Here is a 15,178-nt window from a genome sequence, read left to right as displayed (position 1 = left end):
AGAAAAGGCACATGCTTGTGGAAGATTTTGGAGAAACTTGAGGGGCAAGCGGGTTGAGATTTTTGGTAACTTGAGTCATGTGGATATGTACACACATTGTAGGCAATGATATGAGCAAGCAAATGCGGAAAAAATGTCATTTTATGGTTCACTCCCATGTAAGCCCTCTTTTTTTACTATTGAGGATGTATGCGTTGGACTTGAAAAGTTGGCCACTCGTAAAGCGGGAGATCTTCAAGGTATCAAGCCGGAGATGATCAAATGGATGGGAGATTTTACCCATGAGTGAATGTGTGATATGTTCAATTTTGCACTTCAACATGGTATGCCTTATGATTGGAGTACTAATTGGGTTAAGCCTTTGCATAAAGAAGGGGATGTAAAAAATGTAAACAACTACCGGACTATGATGATTGGGTCTCTTATGGAAAAGTTGTTTGGATGCATAATGAAGATGAAATTGAGTGATTGGGATGAAGAGAATGACAAGCATGCAAAAGGACAAGCGGATTTTTGTCGATGCCATAGTACCATTGATCATCTTGTCACTCTTCATGTTCTCATGAGGAAATTTGGTTGAAAGACAATATTTTATTTTTGCTTTGTGGACATTAATAAATCCTTTGATATGATTCCACGTAACAATTTGTGGAGAAGGATGGAAGAACTCCAAGTGCTAAGTGAGTTTATGCTTGCGGTTTCTCGAATCTATGAGAAGGTGATTTGTCGATTGTGCATGGGAAGAGAAATCTCAAAACAGTTTGTAAGCACTATTGGGGTTAAACAAGGATGTCCGTTGTCACCAACTCTTATTGGTGTATGCATCATACCATTTATGCAAGAAGAAGGCATTGAAGAGGTCACTATTTGCAATTTAGCAATCATGATTTTGCTGTATGCAGATGATACAGTGCTTCTAGCACACACTTTAGAAGATGCACAAAAGCTTATGGTTGTCCTTGAGAACTTTTGCTTTCATAGTGGGTTTATTAAGAATGAATCCAAAACAAAGGTTATGCTTATGAAAACCAACCATAAGGAGAAGCCATGCATTGTATACAACAATGAGACACTTGAAGTTGTTGAGAGCTTTAAGTACCTTAGCCTTGAGGTTCCGTCCAATCAGAAGTGGCATGAATGTGCTATGCATCGTTTGGAAGTGAGAAATAAAGCATATTATGCATTTGAGAACATGTGTAATGCAAAAAACATCAAGTGTTGGGCTCTTAAGAAGTACCTTTTCGATGCATTCGTGACACCGGTTCTTCTTTATGGAGTTGAAGTGTGGAGCGGGAGCATCTCAAAGTCTACTTGGAAAGAGTTTGAGAATGTCCAAAAGCGTTTTCTTAAAAACTTTCTCCAAGTTAAGACACAAACACCATATATGCTCCTACTTCTAGACTCAGGATCTCTTCCAATTGAGGTTATGGGCATGGAAAGGGTTGTGGAGTACATGATAAAGATGCGTCAAAACCCCTCACATCGGCTTCCTACAATTTCATGGGAAGCAAGCAAAAAAGTTCAAAAGATGCATAAAAGCAAGATCTTGAGCACGGGATGGATGCAAGACATAAAGAAGTGGTTTGGGAGATGGGATGCATTACACTTGCTACATGATGCTTCAATTGACTCCCAAGTGAATGAAGCTTTTCTACAACACCAATGTATTACGACTTGGGAGAAATTTGGTGGGTCACGCTTCATACATTACACCACCCATATTGCCCCCAACTAAAAAACCATGTTCTTCGTCGCTTAAAGAGGAAACCGTACTCACACTTACGTGCTTGAGCCTATCCCCTTGTCAAAGATACGAATTATTGAAGCCATTCGGCTTAGCTCCCATTTCGTTCAATGCGAGATAGGGTATTGGGGCAATGGAGAAGAGTCAAATTGACTCTGCACGTTATGCTCACTGCAAGTTTGAGAGTTTGAGTACCACACACTACTAGAGTGCTCAACTTTCGATCACATCCGAACTTGCTTCTCTCACATTTTCAGCCATGACTTAGACCTACACACTTCCTCTCCCAGCCACAATGTGGGCTCTCCATTGCGACTCTCATCACCACAATATTGGAGCATCGAGAGTCACTCATCAGCCATACACATACTACACACATGTAACTTTGGTCCCATATGTCATATTTGACCTTCGGGGACGATAATAAAATCTCTCTCTCTCTCTCTCTCTCTCTCTCTCTCTCTCTATATATATATATATATATATATATATATATATATATATATATATATATATATATGTGTGTGTATATATATATATATATATGTGTGTGTGTGTGTGTGTGTGTGTCTCTCTGTGTGTGTGTGTGGGGGGGGGGGGGGGCAGTATTGATGGCCACTTATTTGTAGAGGCATTCAACAATAGCATGCTATAGGACATTTCCATAAAAACTAGGGGTAACTCTTATTGTTCCAAGCTACTAGTAAGATTTCTTCTAGTGAGGGCGATCTTTTTGAAATGGGGCCTCTAAACCCAAACCAATGGGCCTACCCTCAAAAAATGTTCGTAAAGAGGTACGCACACTACTTGGGGCACCACCTTCTTTTGGGAGTGGAGAAGGAAACCAATCAAAATAACACTTGCACTCACCCACTCAAGCAACACACTTTGAAAACCCCCTTGCTCTATATACACTTTGGACACTTGAACACCATCAACGATTATGCAACCCATTTGAAGCATGTCATTCCGAGCTACAGGTAAAAAGTTATGGTCAAAATAGTGTAAATCTGTCAGATTCACAGCAAAAGGGAACTGTAAATCAAGTAAATCAAGAGAGTGAGATCTTATTTTTCCCCTACTCATCTTTTAGAAGAGCAATGAGTGTTCAAGGTCACTTGCATGTGATGGGACCAACCTAAAAATGCTTTCTAAATGCCAAGACAGACAAGTTGAGATACCCCGCAGGAGCCACCCGTAGGGCCTCATGGTGGGGCCCACCTACATTATGCACCCCTATGGAGCCTTCACGGTCTAAAATGATATTTTTGGTGAATAATAGTCCCTTTTATGTCCAATATTCAATGAGTGGTCAAAGGACACTTAAATAGGGCTAATCACTCACCCTAATTAAGTGTAGCATAATCCCACTCCTACACAACTATAAATAGCCCCCCTTGGAGAGACTCAAGGACACACACCTATATTTTCAACTTCATGTTGTTTCTTGATCAATAGTAGAGAAAACCCCAACTCTCCCTCTTTCACATCCTCCCTCCTAACCCTCCTCTTTGTAGGAAGTGCAACTCTATCCTCCACTCTTTCTATTCTACAATCTCTTACTCCATCAACCAAATAAATCATTTGTAGCACCTCAATAACTTGTAAATACAACATGATCTCTCTCATGGTTATGTTAGTGATCATTAAATCATCTTCAAAACTTTCAAGTGTTGCAATTCGTGATGGTTAGCCAGCGTTTGTCCTCCCCTTAAAAGGTGTGCGAGAAATCAAGTAAGTGTTCTATTCTCAATTTACCATTGGTTTGTTTCTCCACACTTATTCAATTGGTCTAAAGAAATTTCTCACTCCAACTCTCTTTTGCTTCATTACATATGCATGTGGCTACCTCTCATGGTGATTTTATTTGTGTCACGGCATTGCATAGATGGAGATGAGCTCTCTATGCAAAGTGTGTTAGTTTGTAAGTGATTCTCTTGTGTGTTTGAGAGGCAAGTCTTGTGCGCATGATTTTTTGATGAGAGCTTGAGAGAGGAGGAGTTTGGATGTATTATGGGTATTCTTATGGGCTCTTTGCTTGTATGCATCCAAGTCTTCTTGTATGGGCTCTTTGCTTGTATGCATCCAAGGGGAATCATGCTTTTTCAAAAGGCTATGTTGCTTAAACAAATAGAGGAGGGCCCAATATTATTTTCTTGTGAAAAGAATATACAATTGGAGTCTTTTTGAAAAGAGAAAAACTATATGTATATTCTTAAGAGATATTGGGCCACCTATGTAGGGGGCATAGAAGACTTGTAGAGATGGACCATAATCTTTGGTAAAGACAAGTGGAGAGTTGATTTCCATGGTAATTTATCTATATGGAATGGAAGATGGATATATTATTTTTCTACTACTAATTCACAAGAGGTAAGAAAGTTTGGGGGTAGATAGTTGGTTATTGTATGCTTACTTTTATTTACAAAGCAAAAAAGAAAAGGGTGGTAATATAAATATATGACTAAGGTGACATTTTTGGAAAGAGTACAATGTATGTGTCGCCACAAAGGTTAAACGAAGAGGGGCAATTTACTCTAGATAACTTAATAGCGTAGAAAAATATATACACATATGAGGAAGAGGACGTTGAGTAGGCTGAAAAATGTTGCAAAAAGATGGTTACCATTTTATGCCACTCATATTAGCCCTCCCCCAAGCCTAGAGATATTCATATCTTTAGAAGGACGGTGTTGCTTCTTTTTCTTCTTCTTTTTTTCTATTTTTTTGTCATTTTTCCTTTTCCACTTTTTTTTTTTCAATAGGAGTGTCATGCACTCTTTTACTCCATTAGACCTACTTTTCATTACCTCAATCCTATAAATCGGAGATGGGAGGGTTGCCTTGGGTATATTCAGATTCCAAGGCTAGTTCTTCTTTGCACATCAAAGCTTTAAAAATAGGTGGAGCATTTGCCAAGCCGAAGGGAGCCATGCCAATTTGGAGCTTGGACGATGTAGGCAGATGATTTCCTATCAACGGATTGATACGTTGAAAGTAGGGCTTTAATCTCAATCCATTGACTCTGGTCTTGTGGAGTTTTCCTGATAAATCTGCTAATCTGTAACTACCATTCCCAAACTTTGTTTTTTATCATTAAAGGTCCCTCCCATCTTTGCAATAACTTTTTGTCAAGTCGAGTATCAAGTCGGTTATCATAGCGAAGAACCAACATACTGATAGCTGTTTTTTCGCTCTCCATAATTTCCATAGTAAGTTACTCCACCCTACCAAATTCACCCAAACGCTATGGCTATCCCTACCATTTCACTGTACATAGGCGTGTGTGAGTTAGGAGGCTTTTTCCATATCTTCTTAAAAACCCTTAGCTAGCTAGTCACTGGGCTAGTTGAGCCAAAAAAATAAAAATAATAAAAAAATAAAAGTATATTATGGCCTCTTTGTGTGTATATATTTCATTGTATATATGGCCTAAATATAGGGATTTTTTATAATTATTTTGGTATTTTATTTAAATATTTCTACTTAAGTGTGTGTTTTATTAAACCTATGTACACCTTCTTTCATCCTCTTACACCATAATTATATTTTTTGCCAATATGTACATACTCTAACCTCATATTTTTCCTTTATACAAATCACTCCCACATTTTCACCCTCACCCTCGTGAAAACAAAAAATTGATTTCTACTTATTGGTTACGTTTATTATATTATTTACTTGCATACCTTTTCCTCTTTCACCCAAAATAATTCAAGGAGGGACCATATCAAATGATTTCAATATCTTTCCATATCCATAACTCCTCCATATTTTTATTATTATTTTTACTCATTATTCTAACACCATGTGCTCATTGAGCTAAAGTCCATGAATAGTCCATACACTAGTCCCACCATGTATATATTTCTTTATTCACCAATAATCCTCCTCCATGCATGGGTCAAGGGCAACTTGGATGCTTTGTATTATAATATGACAAAGGAGGGGCTCACTCTTGGATGCATCGTACAAATTCAACAAAGGAGGGGGCCACTAAAAGACTTTTGCAGGCATAAAAACAGGCTTTTTGGTGAGAATTTTGGCACCTATCTCCACTCCGAATTTGGAGCAATGGACAAAAGAGAAAATGTAGCCCACGCTCTGAATAATTACCTCAAATTTTTTCATGATTTTTGGAGCTACCAGCGGTGAGCTATGATTTTTTGAGTGGACCCCAGTCTGCCCACTTTTCTCACAAGTAGCCCTTAGTCTTCTCTCACCCTTCCACACACCTACTCACTCTTACACATCCCTCCCTCTCCTTCCCTCACTCAAATCTGCAATTTCCATGGCTTCTCCTCTTCACCATTACCCTTCTCTCTCATCTCTATAGTTCTTTTATGAACCTCTACATACATACACCCTCTTCATGTCTCTCTCTATTGCTTCTATGTTACAATTTCATTTACCTCTCCTAAAAATATCTAAAATTCAGCATCTTAACCATGATAACTTCTGCAAATTGAGGATTTTTCATCAAAAAATCCTCTTTTCATCGTGGTGGTCAACCGTGGCGGTGGCGTAAAGAAGCGAAGAAGAAGAAGAAGACCAGCAGTCATTTTTTCCACAATCTACACAAGGGTGAGTTCAAGCTTCTTCAAAGCTTCACCATCTCAATGATTCTCTTTTAATTCACCCCTCTTCCTTCATCAAATCAACTCATCCTACCCATTGTAAATGTATCACTAACAATTCTAGTGATTATTACCACTAACAACTAACTTCTCTTGTAAAAATGCACCCACACTATCAACATATGGAGTAGGCAACCGCACAAGTAAACCAAATTCACTCACTCCCATGGAAGTTTCTCTCCTTTCACCACATCAATAATTCTCTTACTTGAGCCCACATCCATGTGACTCAAGAGAAAAGAGAGACCCCATTCTCATTTGAAATTCATAAAAATTCATAATCCTTGATCTTTCCTAATAAAATTGATTAGGCTTAATCCTAATCAAGGCTTCTAAAACCTATAAATAGAACCCATTCCTCCTTGTAAAAGACATGACTATACCATTGCACACTAGATTGAGCGTACCACGCGCCAGTTCTATCTTGGTTGTAAAGAGAGAGTAAGCTTTCTATACACCATCACCTTGGTGCATAGAAAAGCTTGAGCTAGTTTGAGTGAGTGAGAGTAGAAGATATTCTTCCTACCATTGTTGTATCTACCCCAACATCAATGAGTTGGTAGTTTTGGGTGCAATTCATGTCCAAAGGCTCACGCTTCTCCTCCAATTTTGCTTGGCAAACTCATTCAGCTTCATAAGGTGACTTGTTTCATTGAAGGTTGTTGTTTTGTTGCTTGTGATTCATTGGCTATTGTTTGGCTACCATTGTAAGAGGGTGGATGGTGAGAGGGCTCCCATAACCCTAAGACAATGTGCTAGTGATGCTATAACCAAATCTTGTCACTTGATTCCGCAAGCTCTAAGTTCCTTTTTGTGCAAAATATAAAGTTGAAGCTAAGTTGTACACCATCTCTCTCTCTCTCTCTCTCTCTCTCTCTCTCTCTCTCTCTCTCTCTCTCATGTGTTTTAGTGTGTGAGAGTGTTCCATTGGTGTTAGGGTTAGTGTAAATTCCTTGCTTGTTTGTGGGTTGCTCTAATAATTCTCCTCTTTTGGTGCCCCTTGTGTAGTTGGGATTTGGCTGTGGGTTTGTTGTTTTGGTTTGTGTTGTGTTGTGCCCCAGCCCCATTGAGCAGCACGGGAGCCTTGAAGGGTGTCTAGAGGTTGCTCTTCTTGTTGCCCACCCCGGACCGCCTCAATTTTGGTGCCCCCACTGAGGAACAGGCTTGTGTATGTTTTGTGAAGGCTCAACCTTTAGCATAATCAAGTAGCTTGCATGAATCACGAGAATTTGTATGATCCCTTCATTCCCATTGCAAGGCAAAAGGTACACATAATTGTTAGTACTAAGTTGCAATTTCAGCGAGTTATTCGTAGAATTTTAGGTCCTCTTAGGTTGGTAGAGATAAACGCATCAGTAAATCCTTTTATTTTGCCTCTCATTAGGTACGACCTTAGTTTGGACGTCTATATTTTTGTTTTGTTTTAAAAATTAGTTCATGCATAGACCATGGATAATGGCCCAAGAATACAGGTTTTTCCCTTTCATTTCACTCCACACATTAGAGTAAACATTGCAATTAGTAGAAAAATCCATTTTCAACAACGTATGGTATTCATGTTTGGTGCCCAAAGAGTATGAGAAATTCTCGCGTCACCAAACCCTGTCATTTGATAGGTCATTTGATGTGAATATTTTTATTTTGTTGTAGAATAGATTGCAATTTAGAAAATATTATTGTGTAAATCTTTTAAAGAAAGAAAAAACAAAAACGCGTCACTTTGAAATCAATTCAATGGAGAGCCAACGCCAAATGTCTGGATATCCTCTTTCTTTGGAGAGCCTGGAGAGGATGCAGAATTATTTCTAGCGAATTTCAAGATGTCTTGCCGTATCAAGAGGATAGTAACTGATCAAGAATGTGTAGAAATGTTTGAGGTGGTCCTTAGGAAAGATGCTAGCACTTGGTTTGACTCTTTGCCTGAGGAAGTTAAAGGTAATTACACGGAAGTTTTGAATCGTTTCAAGAAATACTTCTTTAATCCCCAAAACACTCAGAAATTATGGCAAGACATTGTTTCTCATAAGCAAAAAGACTTAGATGACTACTACTTGTACAAGCAAGAGTTCCTACGTCTTTGGGCTCTATGGATACGAAATGTTGCTAACCCTGGTGATGGTGCAGAATTTTTGAAGAAGGAGAGGTTCATAGCCGGACTCTTTCCTGACCTTAAGGTAAAAGTTGAGGCGGGTGCACCTGCTACCTTTGATGCAGCTGAAACTAGGGCTGCTGAGAAATATAGGAAACTCAAGTGCTTAAGGAGGGAGGTTCCAATAGAAGGTCTTAGACCCAAAGGTAAGTCACAAGCATCAACATCTAAGGAGCTTCCTGAGGTAGCGGCGGAAGTGATTGAGAAGTTAAATGAATCTTTAAGCAGCTTGTCAATTCACCTTGCACAAGCTGTAGGTCCAAAGGGACAAGCAAAGAAGTCTGAAGAGCGAGACCCACGACCTAGGAGAGTGTAACATTTAATGGCCTAAAATCTTATGTGTAGCGGAAATTAGTATGAATATAGTGGGCATTTCATTAGAATAGATTCCTAATGAGAATTACAAGAGTGCTTGGGTGGAGAGAGCAACAAAAAGCATAACACCTAGTTAGATAGCATCGACAATACTTTCAAAAGAGAGAGATATTAAGCTATTGACAACAGTTGAGGACCGGATTTGCATGGAGCCGGTCCCCCCTCCAAAAGGCTTTGTATTATGGTTTCTCCCATCAAGAGAGACGTTGTACAATACAATTCTTTGTGTTCCTTCAAGACTAGCTAGTGCAATGAAGATGGAAGCTTCATACACCAAGCAAAACACTTAATCAAACACAACTTGAATTATCCCCGTTCTCAGACCCAAGACCTCACACACCTTCGAAGATGGTGAGAGCTAGCAGGGTATGAGAGTAGATTGAGAGGAAAAAGAAGTATCTTACGAGAAAGAAGTACATCTCCTCACATAATCACTCATATTAGCATAGCTTAGCTTAGTAATTAGCTTGGTAGAGAAGATGAGCATGCATTGAAGCTTGGCTCTTGGTTGGATTTGCATCCACATGCCAAGAGAGTGTTGATGTAGGCTTCTATCTCACAAGCTTGGAGTAGGTGATGAGCTCTCCATTAAAGCTTGGGAGGAGATAGAGTATTTTCCCTTCACACATGGTCAAGTGTGAGAGTGTGTGTGTCAATGCCAAGCAAAAATCAGCCCCCCCTCTCTCTTGGGCGAGCCCTAGCTGCTAAATAAGTCTGGCCTTTGCCTCATTGGACCTCCCCAGGTCAAGCCAATAGGAATTAAGCAGCATAAGTGATAGCCTTTAGACATGTGTCCCCCTTTCCCCTTTTGTGAGAGCTTTAGGTAATTAAATAATTAAACTAAACTCTCATTGGACCCCTTTGCCTCCTGGCCAATAGGAATCAGGCAAGCCATGGGGCTCTTGAATGCTCATTGGACCCCTTGGGAGACTGCCCAATAGTCTTCTAGGAGACTTAATTCTCATTGGTTTCTTTTATTAAATGTTTTTAAATTAATTAAACTAGATTTACTCTAGCTTAATTCTCATTGGTCCACTTCAAGGGTCTTCCAATAGGAATTGGGCACACCTTGTGGGCATCTGGCCTAGGGAGCTGACATGTGTCCCTCATTCCCTTTGTGTAAAGGGAGCCTGTGTGTGTGTGTGTGGCTTTCTCTCTCATCCCCTAGCTTTGGGGCTCGCCCCCTCCCATGTAGGGATGTAGAAAGACTTTTTGGGCACACACTAAGCATCCAATTTTCCCTAGGGTTGACCTTTGGACACAACCTTTGAATTTTGGAACCTTAGCATTTTGGAAGTCTTAATGGGCTGAACCTTAGGGTCTTTTTGGCCCATTGTTTCACATGGCTCTTTTGCAGATGGCCCCCCCTTTGGATCCCTATTTTCCCTCCTTTGGATCCCTACTGTGGCCGGTCTGCTAACTTAACCAATATTCTAGCTTTTTCTCCCTTGGCACTTCCCCACATTAAATGATCAGTTTAATATGAGAAAATCATTTAGGAGAATTAGATATTGATTATTATGACATTACCTCTCTCTTGAAATCATAGTCGTCCTCGACTATGGTGTAGAGAAGATAAAGCATATGCATGAGTCCTTTTCTTAGCGGGTAGAGGATCCCTATGTTACCCTACGACATCATTCCATAATGGATGACTAGTCCATTTGGCGCTTGAGAGCCTGAGGCTGCCGCAAGCATGTCTGCACATTAGTCCTATCAGTCTTCCATAGTAGAGTGACAAGCTCTACTTGGTGTTTGGGAGACGTCGTCTCCGCAAACTTGATCTAAGCATGCATACTACTTCATTTTTGTGCACAAATCAAGAAAAAGAGAGTCTTATAAGACAAAAATTTTTGTTCATTTTTTTTTAACATTTTGTACATTTGCTTACTCTTGGGAAGCATTGTAAGCATTGACAAGGTTTAGGTTATCCTTTAATTGTATGCCTTGCATCCATCTAGCATCTTCAAAAGGATAATTCTTAAACTTAATAAGATATCGTCGGATAGTCTTACCGCCTCTTAATACCTTGTCTTCATGTCGGAGAATGGACTCGGGCTGCAGCACCTCCTCGTGGTCCTCGATCTCCGGTGGGTCTTCAATAGTTAGTTCTTGAGGTGGCTCTCCTTTGTAAGGTTTTAAGAGGCTCACATGAAAAGCATTGTGTATGAGCCAATGATTGGGCAACTTAAGTTGATAGGCCATCTCATTGATTGGCCTAAGAATCTGGAAGGGACCATAATACCTTTTTGCTAGTTTAGCATAGTACTTTTGGTGGCCCGTAGGATTCTTGCCCGTCGTGTGCCTTAATCGAGCCTTGGGAAACTTTAACAAGACCCAATCGTTTTCTTTAAAGGCTTGGGCTCTTCTGTGCTTGTCAGCAGCAGCCTTTTGCCTTTGCTGTGAGATAGAGATAGCATCCTTAATCTTTTGGAAAGATTCTTGTAGGTCTCGGCTATACTCATCTGCAGCGAAGATCTTCCCATGTACCTTAAGTAGAAAGGGACTTTTTGATCTTCCCTCAATTACCTCGAAAGGTGCTTTTCCTGTAGAAGTATGTACAGTGTTATTGTAAGCATACTCTACTAAAGGTAAGTACTTCTCCCATTGGGATCTTTGATCTACTTCCGTTACATAGGCTTTTAGTAGATCAAGAATGGTTAGGTTAGCTATTTCACTTTGGCCATCAGTTTGTGGATGATAGGCCGAAGAGAAGTTTAGCCTTGTTCCTAAATTCTCAAAGAGACCCTTCCAAAAATTACTGATCATTCTAGGATCTCTATCCGACACTATGGACATTGGCAAGCCATGGTACTTGAAAATTTGTGAAATGAAGAGGGTTGCCATTTGATGGGCTTTGATAGTCTTTTTGACAGGTATAAAATGAGCTTGTTTACTGAACCTGTCTACTATCTTCCATATTCCCGTATTCCCATGGATAGACTTAGGCAATCCAAAGATAAAATCCATGGATATGCTCTCCCACGGTGAATTAGGGATTGGCAAGGGTTGAAGCAATCCAAGTTGCTTCCCTCTATCAAATTTTTTCTTTTGACATACCACACATTTGGAAACATACTCGTGTATGTTCACTTTCATGGTAGGCCAATAGAAATATGTTTCAATTCCCTTTAGGGTAGACTAAATCCCTCTATGCCCTGCATATGGGGGAGCATGAGATTCATACATTACTTTCTCACGTAGTGAGTTAGTAACGCATAGTCTATTGCCATAGAGAAGATAACCATCTTGTAAAGTAAATGGTTCTTCTTTCTTCCCTAATGCAAGGGCTGAAATCACATCTCTAAAATCGGGATCAATAGCATACTCATCTATCATTGAAGATAGATCGTTGTGAGTTGCTATGGAAACCGCATTCACTCTCGGTCGTCTTGAGAGTGCATTGGCTACTTGATTATGCTTGCCAGCAATGTGAGCAATATGAAAATGAAATTGCGAAAGGAAATTTGCCCACCTCATTTGTTTGTCGGAGAGCTTGGTCTGCGTCATGAAGTACTTAAGACTTTGGTGATCCGTTCGCAGAATGAAAGGAGTCCCCAATAAATAGTGCTTCCATGAGTCTAAGGCATGTAGAACTGCAAGGAGTTCTTTTTCGTATATGCCTAGAGCTTGCTCAACAGGGTCGAGCCTTCGACTCTCATAGCCTATGGCGTGCCCTTCTTGGAGCAAAACAGCCCCAAGGCAATCACCACAAGCATCACATTGGACCTCAAATGGTTTTGAGAGATCCGGTAGTGTAAGCACAGGTTGAGAGATAAGCTTTTCTTTAAGCTTTTCGAAAGCATTGTTCTCCTTAGCAGACCACGTATACCTAACATTTTTCTTTGTTAGGTCATGTAATGGTCCCGCAATTTGTGAGAACTTTTCTATGAAGCGTCTATAGTATGCACACATACCTATAAAGCTTCTTAGTTCATGAAGATTCCTTGGTTTAGGCCATCCTTTTATTACCTCTAACTTGGATGGATCCATTTGGATTCCATCTTGAGAGATAATGTGACCTAAATATTGAATCTCTTGCAAGAAAAATTCACTTTTCTTTCGATTAACATAAAGTTTACTCTCTCTTAAAACTTGAAATATTACCTGGAGGTGTTGCTTGTGTTCCTCTAATGAATTAGAGTAGATGATAATATCATCAAAGAACACTCCAGTGAAGGTTCGATGAGGCCTGAACAGCTTCTCCATCAAGCGGTTGAATGTGGCTGGTGCATTAGTCAAGCCAAAAGGCATGACAATGTATTCGTAAAGACCAAATGTAGTACGAAATGCGGTCTTTACAATGTCTTGATCAACTATCCTTATTTGATGATAGCCACTTTTTAGGTCAATCCTACTGAAGTAGGTCGATCCTTGTAGCTTATCAAATAGGTCTTCTACCCGTGGAACGGGAAACCTATTCTTGATAGTGATCCTATTTAGTGCTCTATAGTCGACACACATACGATATGTGCCGTCTTTCTTTTGCACTAATAGCACAGGTGAGCAAAATGGAGATGAGCTAGGCCTAACCATGCCCTTCTCAATTAACTCATGCACTTGCCGCATAATCTCCTCTTGTTGAGCTTGAGAAACTCTATAAGGAGGTTTGTTAGGCGGTGAACTTCCTGGAAGAAGTTCAATTGCATGGTCGTCATTACCTCGTTTAGGAGGTAGCTCACAAGGGATGTCGTCAATAAAGACATCTTGAAACCCCTTGAGAAAATTGGATAACTCTAATTCCTTTTGGTTGCTTTTATTTTCTTTTGCTAAAGCATTAGGTTCATTTTGAGAATCTTTAACAAAAATCATGTACACGGAAATAGAGCTCTTTATTGACTTGTTGAAAGCTGGTGTATGTACAATGGGGATGGTGTTACCCATCTCCTTAGCATCTATATACATGTCCTTTTCCCTGAACTTAAAGGAGATTCTCCTTTCAGGAAATTTAACATGGGCAGCCAGGCGGTCAAACCATGGTGCCCCTAGGATTACATCCTCATGCTTGAGAGGAGAGATAAAGAAGTCCTCTTTGTCCACATAGCCTTGGACATGAAGCATCAATTTCCCGATTAAGGGAGTGACTGAAGCTTCTTGCCCCTTGAAGGCACTGTCTGCGGGTAGGATATCTCCCATCTCGTAGGATTGTATGCCTAGCTTGGTGGCTAACTCCATAGATATGAAATTGTGAGTAGAACCAGGGTCAAAGAGAATAAAAGCATCATGTTCTCTTACCTTTCCCCAAGCATGGCATAGAGGAGATCCTTTGTGGTGAGTTTGGTGAATCTCCTCCTCTTGGATTTCAACCAAAGAAGCTCTAGGAGGATCTTGGCGGTTGTTCTTTTGGGGACAAGCGCGGTACGCATGCCCTTGTTCGCCGCACTTGAAACACCGGTTATCTTTATGATAACGCTCAAGCTCTTCAGGAGAGAGTTTATTCTTTCCTTTGTAAACTCCCTTCTCTTTAGCTTTGTTGGAATTGCCCTTAGGAGACTTTTGGACATTGTCCTTCCCCTTAGGCTCATTGGAACCCTTGTTTTCCGGGGGCTTATTATTTCTTTTACCCCCCGTTTGGAAATTGATTCGCGAGGCCACCATAGTATGGTGTATTACCGCCGATATGGTACGTGGCCTTTGGGAGTTGACATACTCCGTCATTTCTTCGGTTAAGCCCGCACAAAATTGTTGCTTTTGCTCTCCAAAATCCAACTTTTTGAAGACAGTGGCCTTGAGTTGTAGGTCCCAAAACTTGTCTACATATTTGTGGATGGATTCATTGGGAGAGAGCTTTAAGCTTCGCCATTCGGTGAGTACTTTGTCTTTGGCATCGGTGGCCAAAAACTGCTTCATAATGGAAGCTCTTAAAGCCTTCCATGTTCGTGGAGCTTCACCGTTGGCTCGTAGGCTAGACCACCATTGTCTGGCGGACTTTTGAAAGTGCATAGCTACATGGCGTAGCTTAGAGGACTCCGTGAAGCCCTCATCTCCAAACGCCGCATCGAATTGCTGGATAAAGGCCAAAACTTTGTCTGTAGCACCGAAGGTGCCATCATAGGTAAGGAAAGAGATGCTCTTCCCTCCCTCTTTGAATTTCTTCAGCTTGGACGACCTCTTCCATGCGGCATAGGATTTCCTATGGCCTCTTCTTTTTGATGGTTCAAAAGTTGCACCATCACTTTCTTCAGAAGATGAAGAATTTGAAGAAGGTGGAGAAGAGGGTGACCTCTTTCTCGCCTTTTTCTTGTCTTGATCTTTGTCGTCTTCACGATAGCT

Source organism: Adiantum capillus-veneris, chromosome 27 (genome assembly GCF_014529385.1).
Source record: "Adiantum capillus-veneris isolate H3 chromosome 27, ASM1452938v2, whole genome shotgun sequence".
NCBI lineage: Eukaryota > Viridiplantae > Streptophyta > Polypodiopsida > Polypodiales > Pteridaceae > Adiantum > Adiantum capillus-veneris.
Note: the sequence above shows the minus strand (reverse complement) of the source record.